Source organism: Anthonomus grandis, chromosome 13 (genome assembly GCF_022605725.1).
Source record: "Anthonomus grandis grandis chromosome 13, icAntGran1.3, whole genome shotgun sequence".
NCBI classification, from domain to species: Eukaryota; Metazoa; Arthropoda; class Insecta; order Coleoptera; family Curculionidae; genus Anthonomus; species Anthonomus grandis.
Genome location: NC_065558.1, coordinates 15636260 through 15651971, shown reverse-complemented (window position 1 = coordinate 15651971; position 15712 = coordinate 15636260). Strand labels below are relative to the sequence as shown.

The 15712-nt window shown below is 29.8% G+C and overlaps 1 protein-coding gene across 1 annotated transcript in view; it reads left to right on the top strand.

The window, feature by feature from the left end:
* Window positions 1-2186: 2186 nt before the first annotated feature.
* LOC126744092 (homeobox protein aristaless) overlaps window positions 2187-15712 on the top strand; it is a 128003-nt gene continuing 114477 nt past the window's right edge. Inside the window, exon 1 of the mRNA XM_050451441.1 lies at window positions 2187-2299. The gene's annotated coding sequence lies outside the window, so the exon portion shown is untranslated. The remainder of the gene's footprint in view (window positions 2300-15712) is intronic.

The window sequence follows — 15712 nt, the reverse complement described above, 5'->3', positions numbered from 1 at the left end:
TAATATAAAATCAAAAAGTGTGTAATCACTAGTATCCATTGGTGGATAGATATTCCTATCTAATAATAAATATCTGATTATTCACGATATCAACTAATACAATGAATATAATTTTTTTTATATCTAATTCAAATAATCAGCGTAGTAAAAATGTAGGTCAAAAGTTAATAAGAAAATTAAAATCGTAAATTCATCAAAGTACATAAGATAAATAAAAATTGCAATTTACTAAGTGAGAAAAATATCAAGAAGGCCTAAGTCTGGAAATGTAGCTCGTAAATGTATTAGAACTTAGTTTTCATGGAGCCTTTTTTGCAGGTAGTTCAAGTAAGTTCTTTTTATTTAGTTATACTTATTTACTTCTTTTTAATGATTGAATTTTATTTTTGAATTCATATATCAAATAGTAGAAAAATCTTTACTTATTTTAAATATGTAGGACTTTAATGGTTGCCGTTTTTAATTAAAATTAAAGAAATTTTTAAAAAGGTTTTTTTTTTAAACAAAGTTTAAATAAAATATATTTTTTTCCACTTCTCTTATCAGATATTATTTTTTTTAATTATATTTTCTATAATAAATCATTTTTTTTTCTTAAACGATAAATTTAGTGTCTAGCATACAGAATGATAGTTAGAATATTTTTAATATGTTTAAGACGTTATTACCTACATTTTGTAGTATAAATATTTAACCAAACTACACATAACTCTATTGGATATAATTCACTTTTTCTTAGCGTTTGAGCTAAAATTTCTCAAATTAGTTTTTTATTTATTGCTTAGGTTTAAAATGTCTTAATAAAATATTCCTAGTAAGTTTTTTATTGTTTTTAATTATCAAAACTAAGTGTTGAATCCAAAGATGATAATTAATCTTATCGAAATATATAACTCTTAAAACAAGATTGACATTTATTTTGTGGAGAAAAGACTCACCAAAAAAACATCTTTCTTATTATAAAAATAATCACTGCAATTAAGGATATGTAGGTGGCTATTTATTTTCCTAGGGAGTTCAGGTTATTACGTTTTTCTTGGTTTATTATAGTTATTTTTATCTTTTCAATGATTAAATCTTATTTTTTAATTCAAGGACCAAATAAAAAAAATCTTATTTTAAAATATAAGTAGTACTTTAATGGCTGATATTTTTTTTAGAATTAAAATTAAAGGCATTTTTCATTTGATCCAATAAATAAAAGCTTAAATAAAGTTTTTTTAAAATTTTTTTTATCAGACAATAAAAACTTTTTTTATTGTCTTGTTATATTAATTTTTTTTTCCTAAATGAAAAATACATTTTCCAATCTACAGTATGATAATGTTATTTTAGAATTTTTTTTTATCATATCGCCTTTTTATAGTTTAAGTATTTAACCGAACCAAGCATAACCTTAATGGATATAAATCACTTTTTTCTAGAGTTGAGCTAAAATTGTTTAAATTCGCTTTTTCGCTTTAGTTTGAAATTACTTACTAAAACATTCCTGTTATTTTTAATAATTGCAATTTTTTTTATTACATTTTGACATTTTAATCAATTTTTATTGTTACAAAAATCAATTTTTATAATACAAAGTGTGTACTTTGTAATAGCCTTTAGTCGATCTTAATTAGATACATTGATTTCTATATAATTACAGATATCAGCAAATTTTAGAATCAATACAAGCAATAAACATAGAACGTATTTTTTTAGGACTACAATAGTGAACATAGTAAAAATGTAAAGTCAAAAGTTTCCTGCAGTATTTTAAAGCTAAAAAAAATCATCATCATTTAATCATAAGTTGATCAAAATTTTAAACAATCTCAATCTCAATCAACAAACACATTACCCAAACTAATTTAAAAAAAATGTGCACACACCACCAGCATATAATAAGGAAAACACGATATTAAATTTATATCAATATCTTCAGCCGTATAGTAATATAATCGAGCCAATTTATACGAGACCATTTAATAAATTTAAAGCAATTAGGTAATGTTTACAAATAATTAACTTCCATAATAGTATTTTCATATATAACGTGGCTGCGACTTCCATTATTTTTCAATGGTCCGCCCCCGGAGGGTATTGGGCGGCATGGAGCCGCCCCTTCTTCCTATTGGCCGACGCAAATTAAAAGTCAGGTAATGTGATCGGTGATGAAAAGCTGGTTTACCAGTTGCTCACAGAAAGTTGCCCTCAAACGTTGATGGTTGGGTTGGTAATGCGCGTTTAGTGATTTGTTTGTGTTTAGTGTTTTTGTGGTTTTTCTTTTTTGGTTTGACATTTTATTTAGCGGCCCTGGGTGAGTGTGTGATTTCTTTTTTGTGATTTTCTTCAAGAACTGGTAATTTTTAAAATTTTTATTGACAAGGGGTTTAAGGGGGTAGTAATGATAGTGAAAGCAAGAGGAAAACATTTTAAAATTAAAATATAATTTTTGAATTTCCGATTTATAACTCAGTATATGATTTAAGCCTTATTTTGAATAAGTTCCTTATCAGCAGCGAAAACACTATATAGCTCTTGCAGCTCATAAAATCCATTATATTTAAAGTTGAAATAAAATTCTTATAAATAAATCATCACGAAAATAATAAGGATCATCAAAAAAATATTATTTATGTTGCCATGCAAAAAGTTAAGGATTTTCTAAAGAGTTTAGATCTTGGAGTATAGTTGGCTGTTCCAAACCACCCTTCTTCGTTCTTTCTATATAAAGATACATCTAAATAATAATGAAGCTTTTTTAATATTAAAAGGTAAAGCAATATCTTTTTAATATTTATTATAAAGTAAAATATCTATATTTCTTACTTCAAAGTAAAATAATTTCAATTTATTAAAAAACGTATTAATTATTCTATTTTAGAAATAAGAATTAAAATTCCCTGGAAGAAAAACATCAATAAACCTAAGAAATGCCTCAATCTAGTTAGTGGAACGTAATCTATAATTTTTCAACTATAATTCGCTATTTATTAATAGTGAGTTTTAAAAAGGAAATATCAAGATTTTCTATAAGAAAACAAGCAAAAGCTTAGAGGCATGAAAAACTTCTATCACCAATTTTGCATTAAAAAGTACCAAATCTTACTTAACTCACATAAGCATAACAGGAAGAATAATCTTCTTTAGTAATTGTAATTGCCTGGAAGTAAAACAAGTTTTCTTCTTTATAATTTCTATACCTATATGATTAATTAAGTTTTCATATTTTAATGATCAGTATCAAGAAGCAAGAATTAATATTAAGAAAACAATGAACGGTTCAAATACTATTCTACATTTACAGCACAAGCTTAATACAAGTTTTATTCTAATAATATAGGTATTACAAAGTGATATTCTTGATAAATGGAATATGTAAAAAAATCATATATTTATTTTCTTTAAGTATCAACTACCAGAAAGCCAATATCAACGAAACTTCTTTTATTTAAAACAATTAACGTTAATAATAAAAGAATAATACAAAGTTGACTTCTTATGTTAACAATAAGTGGTGACTTCAAATTAGAATGTATAGGCCTAAGTCTGAGAAGCATAAAGTTCATCTTCAAAAATTTTGGTAAATTTATATAAATATAAAATGTCTAAATCCAAATTACAATCATAAATATTAAAATGATTGCACATTTTATAAATAGGTGAGTTTTTACAAGTATTAGTTCTAGGGTGGCTTAAATGAAACATATTTCTTTGTCTGGTATTTCTAACATTTAGACAGAATGGAAGCAGTCAAAAATTTTCAGGGAAATTAATTTTGTCGGTTGAAATTTCAAAGAGATATATAAGGCCAGTTCTGATGCGCCGATTTTCCAAAGTTTATCTATGAAATTTCCGTAAAAGTAAATAGTGATGCCCCTGCTTTGGGTAATACCAATATTCCAACTTTAGTAATAACAGACTGTCGAACAACTTCAGACAACACTCCACATTAAAATTCTTAGTAGATCTGACAATGAAGCCCATTGTTTTGTCTGCCTCATTCACCATATTGACATATTGGTCTGTAAAAGTCAGATTGCAGTCAACCATAATACCCAAATTCCTTTCATTTGTAAATTTCTGAAAAGAAGTACCATTAGTATTGTAGTAATATTTTACAGTATCACGATTCATGCTTATACATAGACATAGTGAAACATTTTTTATTCAATAATTTGTATTTGTACTACACCAGTCTACAGCATTATCAAAGTTTATCTGCAGATATGAGCAGTCCTCCACAGACTTAATCCCCATGTATAAGTTAAAATCATCAACAAAGCTTCAGAGTTACCCCTTGTAATGCACAGATTATTATTAATGGCAATTAGAAATAATAAAGGTCCCAAATTGGAGCCCTGAGAAACTCTAATGTACTAATGTACGGCTTTCTCCATATCGGCTTTCTCAAAATCTACTTATTTCTTTTCATTTAGGTTATTATCAACAAACTAATAAAACCTTATCCTTATAAGTTTGGTCAATGTAGACTTTAGGTAAAAATCCATGTTGGTGCTCAGATATGTTAAACATGACTTTAATGTTTATTAAATAACGCCAATTCAAAAAGTGTTGAAATTGCATTAAGAATCGTAACTGGACGATAATTTATTGCATCATTCTAGGTACCTTTTTTAAATAATGGTATTACTTAGCTTAAACACCAAACTTTTTGATATATTGAATAATGTACACTAAATATTTCTACAACTAACAGATGTAAATAGCTCCGTGCGGAGACGTGATAATGCCTCAAAAATTGGAATGATAAAACAGAGATGCTAATTATGATCTTGTGTTAAATTCAACGCTAATTATAAACCTTGAATTATCAAAGATTAATATGTGATTTAGGAAAGATCTAAGACGTAGTAGAAGGCAATTTCATAAAGCCTTCTTCATATAATATTTATATAAAATTATTGTGAGATATCTGTGAACTCTAGAAAGTAAAAATCATAAAAGTGAGTAAAATAATAAATTTATTGACTAAAATAACTTTTTGTTTTATAATATCTGATAAAGTAGAATTTACATAATAACAATATTCTTTAGAATTTTCCTTTTAATAAAAAGTTAGATTATAGTAAATTTTAACCTTTAAAATCAGGAACTAAATATTATAATACAGCCAACGCTAAAAGTGGAAAAACAAAAAGTTTATCGAAAACACTTAAATCCGGATAAATCAAATTTCATCTAATTTTCTTGATCGTGGTTAAATAATGCCAATAAAATTAAATTGTCCAAAGCTAAAGAAATCAAATATAAATTATTATAAAGGCATCCTAAAATAAATATAAAAATTAATTTTCTATAAAAAATGTAAAGTTATTGAGAAGACAGTAAAGATCTTAGAGGGTCTATAAATATCATGATGAAAAAGTAAATTATTTTCAAGTTACTTCAGTATAACTGAATTTTTACCATTATATGTATTTGAAATTTTAAAAAGCTTAATACTCCTGCAAAAATTCAAGAAGAAAAACCCACAAAACTACCCAAACTTTATTCGTTAGGAGCATATTTTGTCGCTTATTTTTAGATAAATTCGATGAAACCTCTATAGGAGTGGTGAAAGGAGCCCTTAAACTTTACATATGGAAAGGAAACGTTGTCTTAAAGGTTAATTTTTTTTAATGACTCACTTGCCCTTTTTGAATATTTTTAAAAAAATATTTAGAAAAGGAAAAATTTCTTAAAGAATCAAGAGAGCAATAAAATATTTTTTTAAATATTGCTGAAGTTTGTCTATATATTTTAATGATTTTTAAATTTTATTGCATCTCTTTATATCTTAAATAATGATTTTTTTTTCCTATTTTTTTTCTAAAGGCAATCGAGGGTTTTCTTCTGCCATTTGAGTTTTGGTGATTTAACACCCTTAGAGGTTCAATATTGTATCAAGGAAAACAAGCGCATAAAATGTTCACATAACAAACAAAGTTTGTATAATTTTTGCATGTTTTTTAATTGTTTATAGGGGCTGATATATTCATTCTACAAATTAACAGCCCAGTAAACAATAAATCAGGGCTAACTTCAAATGGCATAGTTAATTATGTAAATTCCATGTAGAAAATTACACAATTCACAAGCTTATCTAAAATCAGTGAGAGACTTTAGACTTTTTTTAAGTTAATTTTTTTATTTAATTAATTAAATAATCATAATTAAAGTTTTAGATTCCGTATTCAGAATCTTCAAAAATTGAATGTTTGGGCGGGTATTTCGAGCTACTATGCTATGAGATAATTTGTTTATTGATGGTAGTCTAAACGCCCAAATTGCTCCAAAACCAAGTTCTTTCTGCCATCCTAATCTTCCCTGATTTGGACCTGGGATCGATCTATTTTTAACAAGAGAACTGTACTAGGTACTCATAATGCGCTTTTGTTAAAGGAATTTTTAACTAATACTTTTCCTAACCGTCTTATTAGTGAGTCTAGCGATATTTAATAGTCTTTTAGATTTCCAGATTTGTTCCGAAATTAATTTTATTTTTAGGGTTATTTTAAGGAGACCATTTACGAATCCAAATTAGTAGACCAACAAATTTGAAAAAGTTGCAAGAGAAAATTGTTAAATGTGGCAATTCCATTTTACCAGGAACTGGAATATATGTATAATGACTTTATGAGAGATTAACTTATTTTTTAGTTAAAAAAGTTTTGTTTGAGGTGTTTATTAAAAAAAAAATTAACAAAAAACAAATAAATAACATTTTGAGAATACGATTCTATGTGGGTTATACATTAATGTACAGCGTGTCCCAAATTCGACCCTCATCATTGGGATCTTGGAAACCGTAAGAGATACAAGGTCGGTTAAATTATGGCAAAGTTGCTTAATTTGATACTTAACAAAATACCGTTTCAAAATTTAAAAAATTTCGAATAGTTCTGAAGATAAAAGAAATAACCGAAATCTGGAAAAATATTTTTTATTTTTTTATGACGTTATTTAAAATCGTATAATAAAATAAATAACACTTTGTTGAGGGCACTTTTTTTCCTCTACAAGATGGCGTTTTCAGAATTAAAATACGACGTTTTGTTTTTTAGATACCATCATCAACTTTCTTTTTTAATACGGCCCTGGATTTCTATTACCTTATTTTGTTGACCTACATTTTTATAAAGCCTCTGACGTATCAAACTTTTTTATTTTCAACCGATTTAATAGCAAAAACTGAGTTTTTCATTATTTAAAAAAAAATCTTAATACGAACTTGCTTTTATTTTTTTTCTTTTAATTAAGTATTTAGTTTTGACATCCAACGGGCAGTCACGAGTAATCTGCGCCGGCGGATTCAAAAATGCATCGAAGTTAAAGGATTATTTGAGCATATTATGTAGTTTTTTTAATTATAATCAAAATTTAATTAGTTTTAAAAGTTTAATTATTATTTGGCTTTTTGGGTGGCAGGATTCGACAAAAAGTACGTCATATTTACCAATATATTTCTTTGTTTTTTGTTACAGTAGTTTTTTTAACGTTTTTCACGTTTCTTCCAAGCCATGCTTTGATGCTTTATTTTGGAAGTTCGGTAAACTTGACATTTAGGAAGCATTCATCTCCAAAATCTTTAATTGTCCGTCGACTGTTCGTCAGTGTGAATCTGATTGCCGTCTAAACCTTTTGCATTTAAAAAACGGACAACTGTACTGGCACGCTTTACAGTCTTAATTTTACACTACTTATAAGATGGATGTCGATTGGTTATCAACAAATGCTATAAAGTATAACTTTCGAAGTTCCATTATTTTTATTTTAAATTTAGCACAATATTTCGGTTGGGAAGTATCCAATTATTTACAAGTGTAAACTAAACTAAAGAATGTCCTGACAGTAAATATCTCCAGATTTTCAATAGTGGTCTGGCTTAAGATTCTTTGGTTTTGCGTGATATAATTTACTTCCAGAAATCTTCGTTTCTTCCAATGTTGCTCCTTGCCGAAAATATTTGATTTTGTCCAATGTATGTTGTGGCCATTGGAGCAAGCATATTCTGCTATTCCTAATTTGAAAACCTCTCCCGTTCCGGTCCCCTTTCGATGTTTTTTTGTTCTTCTTGTTTTCGATGTTTCTTTGTTTTGGTTTTCTGGACTTCTAGTGGTTTCTTTTTTCACGCTTATGTATGACTCTCCAGATTCATAGCAGATTTGGCATATGCCGTTCTTGGTATCCAGAAAGTATTCTGTAGCAATCTGGTTTACTGGTACGGAATCGTCAAAAATCTTGCAGGATTCTCCATTTTCGGTAGCCCTTTCCTGCTTGTCTTTATGAGTTTGCTCGAATACCCGTTCTGTGGTCTTTGGTGATGTTTCCTATTTCTCTGTTGAGGTCAACATTAATGTTGCATATTGTGGCTGCCATATTATACAGAATTTCATGGATACTCACCTTTGCCAAACTAGGATCATTGAAGTTGTAGTGTAGGTATTGTTCTGTGTGTCTTGGTTTGCGATATACTAATGTCTTTAGGTGTCCATTGTTGTTCTTTACAAGAATATGTAAAAAGGGCAGTGCTGATTCAGTTTTCAACTTCTTCCTGAACTTAATGTTCGACATAATGTTATTGATATGCTTCAGAAAGTTTACTTTAAAGTCCGGTAAAAAAAGTGAATTGATAAGATGTTAAATGTTTAAAGTATAATTTATTTAGTTATTTATATAATCGGTAATTTTAACTGTTTTGTAAAACATGTCAGTTTTTAATATTAAATTTGATGATAATATTGATGATGAGGTATTTTATAAAATTAAATCTTGGGGTGGATTAGTTTTTATTAATAATAAGTCGATACTTATAATTATTTAGTTTTTGCTATTAAGTCGGTTGAAAATAAAAAAGTTTGACACGTCATAGGTTTTATAAAAATGTAAGTAAACAAAATAAGGTAATATAAATCCAGGTCCGTATTTGAAAAAAAAAAGTTGATGATGCTATCTCAAAAACAAAACGTCGTATTTTAATTCTGAACTTCACTTAATTCTGAAATTCTAAGCGTCATCTTGTAGAGAAGAAATAGTGCCCTTAACAAATGTCATAATACGAACTATTTCAAATTTTAAAACGGCATTTTATTAAGTATCAAATTTAGCAACTTTGCCATAATTTAACCGATCTTGTATCTCTTACGGTTTCCGAGATCCTAATAATGAGGGTCGAATTTGTGCCACCCTGTAAAGCCTGCAGCAGAAATATATTTGAGATTTCAGAACTTTCTCGTATTATTTTGCGAAATTTGATCCCATGCAATAGTAGAGTTATATCCATCAAAGTCAGACGCTTATTAACGTCGTGTCGCATTGAAAAGCAACTGTATAGCAGACGAGTAGCAGAGCGCACGAAATGCACACGTGCATGTTGCACCTCTCTATGCGTTCGGTTCCCCAACCTGTATAATTATTTTGGCTTAAAAAATCCCCCTCTTTCCTCATTAAATCTTACCATCGAGTTTTTTGTTTAATTTTTAAAACAAAAACAATATAAAAAAAAAGAAGTTTTACAAAGTGGGCAAAAGAAGAAGAAGAAGAATAATAAGAAAAAAAGAAGTGCGCCATCGTGTCGCTGAACTAAAAAGCTCATTTGATACGTGCACTTACGCTTTATCGCCGCCTAATGGACCCTTATCGCCGCTCGACTCCCTAATATTCGACTCCAATATCGTCGGACAAGCTGCATTCTTCTTGATTTTCTTTCTTTTCTGCCCTGTTGTGTATTCTTGTCGCCTGACCGCGATTCGTTTAATAAAGAGACTCGTGTTTTTATATGGCTCGTGCTTTCCGAGGGAAGAGGATTAAACGGATCCTTTCTCTTTTTCTAACAATCCATTTTGAATTTAGGATATTTATATTTCCCATTGGCTACTTAGGGGAATTATCAGAGCTTTGATAAAGGGTGATACTGAGATACTCTCCGAACCTAATACTTGATCGCTTAAAAAGTGTCATTAATCACTTTAGAGTGCAACTAATGTCGATTAAAAAAAAGCAATTGTATGTTGGGGTGAGAGCTCTTAAGTAAGTAAGCTGGATTACTCGGATAATTTAACAAGCTTTAAAATAAATTAAATCTTTTTAGATTTAAAGTAACTTTCTTAATAGAATAAGGGGCGTTTAATGTTTTAATCAAGAAAATTAGATTATTTGCATAATGGATTACTACGATATGTTGTCAATTTAAATGATCCTGCTGAAGCCTAATGCAATTTTGTTGATTAAAGGGTTCACGATTTACAGTGCAATTTAGTACAAGAAAGAGATCCTTTCTTAGTTTGGATTTACAGAATTTTCCTATGTACTCTTTAATGTATTTTTTATTTTTCAATCATTATTATTATGAGCTCGTGATTTGTTTGATAGAAGGTTGAATAAGTCGATACATAAAATAAGATTTTTTCCATCATGTACAAACTACTATTTTTGGTAAGCTGGGCTAATTGATCGACTGTATTTAGTTAACATTTGTATGTCTTTTGAAGCAATTTTTACATCTTTCCTAGATTTAAAGTGATTTCACACTAATTTTGTTATAAGTATTTGAAATAATTTTTGCTTTATTTTTTTAGGCATGTTTCAGAAATAACGGAATACATCTTTTTTCTAATCTTTGAAATTCATTTTTAATAACTTTTAGAGATTTTACGTTATTTTTGTGATCTTAAAGTATTTTTTGTTCCAGACTTGTCATTGCTTTTTTTATTTTGTTCCAGGTATTTAATATTTTCCAGGAATTTAACAGGATAATATTATTGGAAATAATTTTTTACGTTTTTCAAGTTTCGAACAAAAATCTTTCAAGCATTTGACCTAATTTTTATATTAGGAATTAATTTTTTTGTATTTTCCAGATTTTTTAATTTTTTACGTCGTTCATGCATTTAGGGTTATTCTTATGCCAGAATTTGGCTAGATTTTTTTTTAAATTTTATAAACTTTTAAAGCAGTTTTCCATTCAATTCCAGGCATTTAGAATTTCTCCTAAAAAACTCATTTATGTTGTCGGACATATTACCGTTTTTTTTTTCAGGCTCTAAACAGTAAGTTTTTGTGCTTTTGACATGATTTTTATATCTTTGAATTTTTTTATGTGTCTTCATAGTTTTTCATGTCGTTCATATTTTCAGTTCCGTAATATATTTTTTTAAAGCGCTTAAGCTTACCCGATCGTTTCCAGTTCTTTTCTAGTCGACGCTAGACCTTTTGAAGGGCTATTAATTAAACTTTTATCTTTATATGTTAAAAATATTTTTCTGTCATCTAAATTAGTATTAGCATCTTTAGGTATTAGCAATAGTGGGATAATCAGCGATACTCCCTTGATCAAAAGTAGGTCTTCGGTTACGCCTCAACTAGACCAATCTATAGACACCCTTGCTATTGGATCTTCTTTTTTAATAGAAACTCCCACCATAATCAAGTTTCCCTAGCATTTCTTAAAGTTCAATCTGTGCGTTTAAAAGTTAGCGAATTGGAACTATTTTTAGAATCGGTTAACTTTCCTAGTGTGTTAATTCTTGTTGAACACTGGTTGAGGTCTGACGAGCCTATTGATATCCCTGGTTATGTACTAATTTCCAAATTTTCACGCAAGCAATATACACATGGTGGTACTCTTATTATATTAGAGAAAGCTTTTTTAACTAAATTTGTGTTTTTTACTATTGATAGATTTGATCATCTATTGATTGAAAAGGTGTGCGAGTTTTCTATTGTATTTAGCAGTAAAAGCACAGTTAAATTCGTATATTTTAGGATTGTATCGATCTCCATCTAGTAATTTAGATTTGTTTTTAGAAAAGTTGGAGATCCTCTTAAGTGACATTTCGGTTAATGCGATGTTGATTCTGACTGGCGATCTTAATGTAAATTTTTTAGACAAATCTAATGGATCAAATCGAATGCTTTTTATTCTGTTAAACTCATTTAATTTTAAGATGCACGTGGATCAGCCAACCCGGATTTCAGCATTTTCTTCCTCACTGATAGATTACTTCTGTACGAATTTTAACCAACACGAAAATCAGTGTACAACAATCAATGCCGGTTTGTCTGATCCTGAGGCAATAGTGGGATTAGTAAAGCTTAATAGTGCAGCGAATGAGAATAAGTTTGCACGCGATAGACTTTATACTAGAGCTAATTTCCGCAAATTCTCCTTGCTTTGCAATATGTCAAGTTGGAATAATGTATTGACTACTGTTAACCCACTGCATAGCTTTCATCAAATAATATTAAACAATTTTAACAATGCTTTTCCTGTTGTCAATATTAAGAAACGAAATAGAAAACCTTGGTATACTAAGGGTTTACGAGTATCTGGGAAAAATATGGGCTCTCTTTTTTACATTAGGAAATACGCTATGAACAATGCAACATTTTTAAATTATTATAACAGATACCGTAAGATTTACAGAAACTCAATCAAAATGGCTAAGTGGACCTACTTTCAAAGGAGGATAAATAATTCCTCCAACAGAGCAAAAGAGTCTTGGAAGATTTTAAATGAGCTAAAGGGCAAAAATAATGTCTTGGTTATTCCAAGTACCTTAGATTCCAATGTCCTCAACTCCTTCTACTGTGATATTGCTAGTAACCTTGCAGCCAATCTCTCACAAAAGATAGATCCCAGGAGCTATCTCAGCAATGTGGTAGTAGCCGAACTTGTTTGCCCCCACAAGTGTAGAAGAGCTTAAACAGTTAATGGTTAATATTAAGGATAAGAGTTCATCAGGTTGGGATGGGCTTTCTCTTAAAATATTTTCTGCTTTACCTCTTGTTGCTTTGCAAGTCTTGGCCGAGTCAATTAACTTTTCATTTATGTCTGGAGTTTTCCCAGAGTGCTTAAAAAGAGCAATGATTGTTCTTCTTTACGAGGGTGGCGATCGCGACTGTCCTTCTAACTTAGACCTATAGCGTTATTGCCTACTTTAGCCAAGACAGTGGAACGGCTCGTTAAGGTGAGGATGGTTTTATTTTTAAATAGGTTTGGCCTATTGAGTCTTCAGCAGTTTGGCTTCCGTGAGTCTGTGAGCACAAATGATGCTATCTTTAGCTTTCTAGAGCACCTGTACAACCGACTGAATGTTGGTGTACAGTTGGTGTTTTGGGGTTCATGTTCAAATTCACTTTTTAGTTCAGTGTTTGTACTCCAGAAAATGACCATTAGATATCTATGTGGGGCCAAGCCTCGTGACTCATGTCGCCCGCTTTTTGTAAGTCATAATATTTTAACCCTGTGTTGTATCTTTATATTGGAAACAGTTTGCTTAGTTTTTAGAAAATATAAACAGGAACTCCACTTAGGAAGCCACTATAATACCCGACAAAATTATTTGTTGAGGCTACCCATTCCTCATTTTGAACTTGTCCGTAGCTCTATGATATATGGAGGTAGAAAGCTGTTTAATAAACTTCCACTAGAAATAAGACAACTTAAGACTGAAAAAAGCCTACGTACAAGGACGAAAATATTTCTTGCTAGTAAAGCGTACTATAGTTTAAGTGAATTTCTTAATGATTAGCATTTAAGTATTTTTCAAAGTTTTATATAATTTTATTTTATTTTAAATTAGTTTCTCGTTTTTATTCCCTTAATGTACAGTCTATTGGCTTTATCTACAACTTCTATGTTATATTGACAATAAACCATTTTTGAGTTTGAGTTTGAATGACCTAATGGAGAAGCCGCTACTGATCTTTGTCATTAATTTTTTAATTTTGTTTTAAAAAGTCTATGGATGTCTCTTATAATATTGAATCATCAAAAATTAAGACATTCTTCTTTTTCCCAATTAATGTATTTGACCTTAAATACACAATTTCTGAATTAAGAAATGGGAACTCCTCTGACTGAGATGGAATTTCCTTAAATATTATTAGTAAGCTCTTTGGCTGATGCTATAAAAATGTCTTTTGCTGTGGGTGTTTTTCCATGTTGCTGGAACGTACCTAATATAGTTTTACTATTTGAGGGATGGGATAAAGAAAGTTCCTTAAACTATAGACCTGTAGCACTCCTGCCAACTTTTTCTAAGATTATGGAAAAGTTAGTTAAAAAGCAGGTTTTAAATTTTGCATTAAAAAATAAAGTGTTCAGCATAGTTCAATTTGGGTTCCCAGAAAACAAATCTACTAATGATATTATTTTTAATTTCTTGAAGAAGCTTTATCTAGTGATAAATGATCAGAGCCTTGCAACGCATTGTTCTATGACTTAACAAAAGCATTTCATTATGTGAATCCCGAGATATTGCAAGTTGGAGATTTGTAGATTCAGAGGTAGAGGAGGTTTCGGTCATATTTAAGTAATAGGGTACAGTCTGTTTCATACAATGTCAAAAACTCTAATCAGAGGATCTTAAATACTGGTGTACCTCAAGGTTCAGTTCTGGGACCTATTTTATTTTTATTATATGTCAATGACATTATTAACCTGAATATTTCTGAAGAGTTTTCTATGTTTGCACATGATGGTACTGTCTTGTGGAATGATAGAAATTAAGAGGGACTCTTATAAACTTAGTTTCAATATTTCCAAGACAAACATTAAGTGGTGCAGTTTATCTAGAAAATTAAATTTTCAGGTTCAGTCGAAAGTAGATTTCTAGGTTTAAAAATTGATAGTAAATTAAAATTTGAACATCTTATTGAACCTCTTAATAAGAAAATGTCATACAGATGCTTCGCTTAAAATTAATCTATATAAAGAACTAAATAAAAACATAACAACACAAGCATATTTTGCATTACTAGAATACCATTTACGTTTATGGCATATGTTTTTGATATTCTTTTGCTGAACGGTCAATGCATACAGTATTTGTGTTACAAAAAAAAACCATTAGGTACATGAATAAAGTGAGGGATTTATGTAAGCCAATTTTGATTAAAAATATTAAAATAATAAAATCACCTTTCTTAATTATACTTAAAACAGTCACTTTAATTCATAAAAGGTATAGTAAGTAATTCATGGTATAATAAAGGTATAATGAGGTAAGTCAAGTGGTTGCTTGTTAGAGCATTCCATTACGATATTCAATAATATTTTAATGATAGATTCTAAGTTACTTATTAACTAAAGCTTCTTAAGTTATATGTTATGTACGAGGTCTGGCTATTTAATAACGAGACTGGTTACGAAAAAGGGTTTTATTATAAAAATTATTATACATTCGAATGCTCCCCTTTATTTTTTTTTCCATTGATCGAAGCAGTGCTGGAAGTCTTCTTTGGTGAGGGTCTTTAGGAGCTCTGCTGTTTTTTGCTTTACCGCTTCCATCAACTCAAATCGGATCCCTTTCAAAGCAGGAGCATTTTATCTTCGGAAACAAAAAATAGTCGCACGGGGCCAAATCTGGCGAATACTGTTCAAGCACTGGAGTGCACTTACCGGCCAAATACTGCTTTACAGATAGCGCGTTATGGGCAGGTGCGTTGTCCTGGTGCAAAATCCACGAGTTGTTTTTCCACAACTCGGGCCGTTTCTTTACGAACTCGTTCTCGCAGTGTTGCCAAAACTGACAAGTAGTAAGTCTGGTTGACAGTCTGACCCTCTGGAACCCATTCAGTCATCACGATACCGTTAATGTCGAAAAAAACGATCAAAATTGCCTTGAATTTTGGTTTGCACATCCTTGCTTTTTTTATTCTGGGCAATTCAGGCGTTGCAACAATTTATAGCACTTAGTCGGAGTTTTTTTCAATTTAACGAGAA